General features: G+C 37.5%; 1 pseudogene; it reads left to right on the forward strand.

Annotated features, from left to right (window-relative positions):
- Window positions 1-3,189: 3,189 nt before the first annotated feature.
- On the forward strand, window positions 3,190-3,775 carry LOC105307894 (annotated as a pseudogene).
- Window positions 3,776-5,031: the final 1,256 nt, after the last annotated feature.

Genomic DNA, 5,031 nt, shown 5'->3' on the forward strand with positions numbered 1-5,031 from the left:
TTGAGGCATAAGATGTGTGTTATTCATTCTACATTGCAAATACCCAGATGGGAGAAGTTAAATCTGTTTGGAGGTCCTTTGCATTATGGCAAGGTTAGAGTTACCAACACTTTCTACTCCTGGCCATATAAAAGGAATTATTGGCTCTTGTCATAATCCAGATGCTACAAACACAGACTTCTGAACAGAAAGACCTGCCTGTCTGTTGCTAGATGTGTGAACTATAAATGCTCTTCAGTGCAATAAGAACATCTTCTAGGATTCTGAGAATGTAAACACCACTGTTTATAAACACTGTCAAGCCACAAGTAGCAGGGGGAAGCCACAGAGTAATTTATCTGGCCATCTTAGCATTTTGAAGAAAAATATTGGTGACATGGTAGATTGACACTCCTGTTGATATCATAAGTAGCACCCAGAATCTCTTTCCAGCTGAATGGACATGTAGTCTCTGTCTCTGATTACTTATGCTTTGTATGACTCTGGGCTGAATCCTTGCCATTTGCCTGTTTAAGTCAGTGAATGTAGTAAAACTACATATTTTTTATTCATTTATTTTTTCTTCAACATTGATGGCAGGTCCAAAGGTCAATGTCTGCATATCAAAGTCCTGTAGGTAAGTGAGTCTCACTTCACTGGAATCATTCTCATCAGTGCTTCTCTCTGTAACCAGCTCTAGTATCAAGTTGCTACATGTATATAGAGAGTGAGTTTTATTCCCTTACCATTTAGCTGCCTTAAAATTTGGAGTACGCGAGCTACAACTGTGCCTTCTCAGATCTGAGGACACAAGATTATTAAGTTTATTTATCATAGCTTTTTAGAAACTGTAAAAAATATCCTGCAGAAGTCTCCTAGTTCTGGGGACCTCATCTTTCTACCAGCTGATTCTAAGGTTAGTAGAGTTCTTTTGGGTGAGAAAAATAATGAAATAGGATTAATGATCTGACTTATTTTGCTTTGCCTAAGAGTGCTGGTATGTTCTGTGTGTAGATCCCAAACTAAGTAAGAGGTCATGATAGAGAGGCTGCTCTACATTATGTCTGGGGTAAGCCTGTGCAGACAAGATGGCAGAGTAGGCAGTGGCCATAATCCAGGCTGAAACACCAGATGCCTGTGCTAGTTAAATTAGCCCTACAGTTAGTCTCCAGGTGTCAGGACTTGGTTCAGTTGTCTGGGTGCTGTATCGGGAGGCATTTTGTCCCAGATATCATTCTTGATTTGGTTGTCAAATTTCCATAAGATTATAAGACTTGGAGAAACTAAAAAATATTACATTCCACTTTTCTCCATTACCTCTTTTTTTGGACCATATTTAAGCCACATTAAATAAAATGGGATGCTATTCTTTTCTGTAATTCAACAGGAAAAGGTCTACCTTGGTAACTCATTCTAATATCTCAGCCCATGAAGTATTTATGTTTACTCAGATAGTTTGTGAAAATAGACGTACCCCCTCTCCAATGTATTAAAGGTAACAAAAGCCAAATTACTTTTAAGTTTTCTCTCAAGTCTTTTCATTTCTTTGGATAGATTTTTTTTTTTTTAGAATTTATCATTTACTAAGTATTTATTATATGCTTTGCGTTGTGATAAATACTTTAATATGCATGCTCTTTTCTGTTCTCTCACAGGTAGGTACTATTGTTTTCATCATTTTCAGTATGAAGACATTGAAGCTTAAAGAGGTTGAATAACTTGGTTCAGGTTACACAGCTAATGTTTGGTGGAACCTGAATTTAAATTCAGATTTGCCTTATTGCAGACCCCGAATTCTAATTGTTATGCTCTATTACCTTTCAGCCACATGGTTATTCACCAAGTATCATTGCACATGTTTTGCTACTACTCTGAAGATTTTTTTAAAGTAGTTTTTTCAAACTATGGGTTGTGACTCATTAGTGGGTTATGAGTAGCATCTTTTTTTTTCTAATTAAATAAACTAGAATAGAATATTACAAAATAGAAAATACTAGAATATATTGATGTTTTCAGTATAGATATATTTTTGTGAAACACTTGTTATAGGTATACATATAAGTACATAGGATAAGTACTTATATGTGTCATTGAATCAATGCAAAATATATTTATTACTGTGAGTGCTGGTAAATTTAGAGAAACTATGTATGATACAAAAGCAGTAGGAGTTCCTTGCTGTCAAGATACCTACCTATCACTGGGAAGGGAAACTGTACATATCTTAATTAATATCAGCAAAATACATAGAAGTAGATTATTAAAAGCAAAAATATGCATATGTAGATGCTATTAAAGTCATAATCCCCTCTGGACTTACCATTTACTGAGTTGTTATTTTTAAGAATGTGTATACCACTCTGAACATTTTTGAGGACAAGGATATGCCTTGTTGTTTACATTCCTCAGTGCCTGGAGCAGAGAAGGTGCTTCATGAGTGGTTATTAAATGAATGAAAGGAAGAATAAGATAACTAACCTGCATAAAGAGCATTATTTAAAAATAGCACATTTTGAGTTTAGTGAAACTTATAACCAAACTTATTTTACGCCAGTTTCTTCCTTTTAAAAGTTACTTTCTATTATATGTGAAAGAAGCAGAACCAACCACAGAAATTCCCCAAGGAAGTATGTAAGATGAGAATTGTCATGGAGACTCGTTGTTTATCCTGACTCATCTGGAGGCCTCTTTCATTAGCTACTCCAAAGATGTGATAGAAAATGTGTTTATAAATGAATTGGGTCAAATTTACTTTAAAAGAAAACATGCTGGACTGATGTCCTTTGGTATCTTAGTTACTTAACCTTATAGCTTCGTGTAAATGAACCAAATCGCTGGTATTAAATAAAAGCAGGGCTAACATTTTTTGTCACAAGACTTTTAAAAAATGTATTTCTTTCTTCTTTAACAGAGTTACATATAGGTTTTTATTTAAAGTTCTCATGATCTTCCCACAAACTATCTTATACAGTTTCTGTATTAATATTTGCTATTTATACTTGTGTCAAGTGAATGATTTCATCAAAGTTGCATAAACAAATAATTCAAATTTTGGCTTTTCTGGGGCCAAAAGACTGCCTTTTAAAACCTAGTGTAAAAATAAGCAAGAAGAAGAAATGAGATATGACTCAGGAGCCACAATACCTGGACATACTGAGAAATAACACTTAGAAATTTGATTTGAGCTTTCCTTTTGCCTCTGCCACGAGTATGCTCAGGCTTCAAAAGAGGCTTACGCTGTGGCAAAAAGAAGGTCTGGTTAGACCGCGATGAGACCAGTGAAATCACCGGTGCCAACTCTTGTCAGCAGATTCAGAAGCTGATCAAAGATGAATTCCCAAGCTCCATGCCAGAAAAACACCTTGGTCCGCAGGAAGGGCAGGTGTATGGGCATAGGTAAGTGAAAGGGTACTGTAAATGCTCGAATGCCTGAGAAGGTAACCTGGATGAAGAGGATAAGAATTCTTTGTTGACTGCCAGGAAGATACTGTGAATCTGAGATTGACTGCTGCATGTATCGCAGTCTGTACCTGAAAATGAAGTGTAACGTGTTAAAAAACAAGTGGATTCTCATGGAACACATCCACAAGCTGAAGGCAGACAGGGCTTGCAAGGAACTTCTGGGTGACCAGGCTGAGACTCACAGGTCTAAGACTAAGGAAGCATGTAAGCTGCCAGTGAAGAGCTGCTCCAGGTCAAGGAGGAGGAAATCATCAAGACCCTGTCTGAGGAAGGAGACCAAGAAATAAAGCACCACCTCTTTTACCTGTACATAGTGGCCTTGGTGATTATCTAGACAAATCATTCAATAAAATAGCCTTCATCTGCCTAGAAAAAGAAAAAAGAAAAATTTGATTTGAGGTTCTTTAGTTTTCTTGCTACCTAAAAAATGATCTTTATTGACTTTCTTTTTTCTTCTAATTGAACACATTCTCTCAATAACTATTTATTGTTTGCCTGATATATATCAAACATTGAGCTAGGTGCTGATGGGTCAATGCTAAAGGAGATGCAAACTGGCCCTCACAGTGCTGGAGAGGAAGAGGACAAGTAATAGGCGGTTCTGGTACAGACGTGTGTGTCACAGCAGGAGCAAGACAGTGTCATGAGTGCTCATGAGGGCACTCCCTCAGTTTGAGCAATGTGGGAGGCTGCCTCTTAGAGGGAGGTAGATTTAGGCTGAGAAATAAAGAATGAACAGGAGAGTCCACTGGGGCAAGAGAAGAGCAACTTAAGGTACAAGGATGAGAGAGTGTGGGTACGGGGGTGGGGGGGGGCGGGGAGAGAAAAGAAATTGTTGCTTTCTGAGAATTTCTGAGTAGTTCCACATGACCAGAACTCAAGAATGTGAACTGAGAATGTGGAAAGATGTGACTGGAAGAGACAGGTAGAGATAACTCATTTTCTAAACCATGATCTGGGAGTTTTTACTAAATGCTGAGGTGAATGAGGAAGCCTTGATGGGATTTCATTAAAGGAGTGCGATGACAGCTCAGTAGACAGTATTGGTGCCTCGCCACAGAACCGGAACCACCTTTCCTCTCTGACTCTGTGGGAAAGGATGGAGCAGCATTGCATTTCCCTCGACCTCCTTCTTCAGCTGCACTCCCCTGACAGGCAGAAAGGAAGGATCAGACATCACGCCTGCTAGACCTGGAGACTCTGTTGCTATAGGCAGAACAATTACAATAACACTTCAAATTAAACTTCTTAACATTTTATAAAACACTCTGACTGCCTAGAGAAAATTGTTTTCTTTTTTTTCCTTTTAACTCTTATATGTGAAATATGGTTACAGAACAAGAATATTTACAGTACTGTATGACAGATGGGGAGCATTAAACCTGTTGACCTTTACTTAAAAAATGGTGCTGTGATTAACAAATATTTTTTCCACTTTCATTGAAGATAGAATTAAAAAAATGAGCTTATATGACAAGTTCTTTCTTTCTTCTGCACACCTGCCTAGTGTTTCTACTTATTTTTGCCTGCAGGTTCTGTGTTAGTCACCACAGGCTTATGCCCCAAAATGAAACATATAAAATTAGTCTC

The sequence above is a fragment of the Pteropus vampyrus genome, unplaced genomic scaffold (genome assembly GCF_000151845.1).
Source record: "Pteropus vampyrus isolate Shadow unplaced genomic scaffold, Pvam_2.0 Scaffold14, whole genome shotgun sequence".
Classification (NCBI taxonomy): Eukaryota; Metazoa; Chordata; class Mammalia; order Chiroptera; family Pteropodidae; genus Pteropus; species Pteropus vampyrus.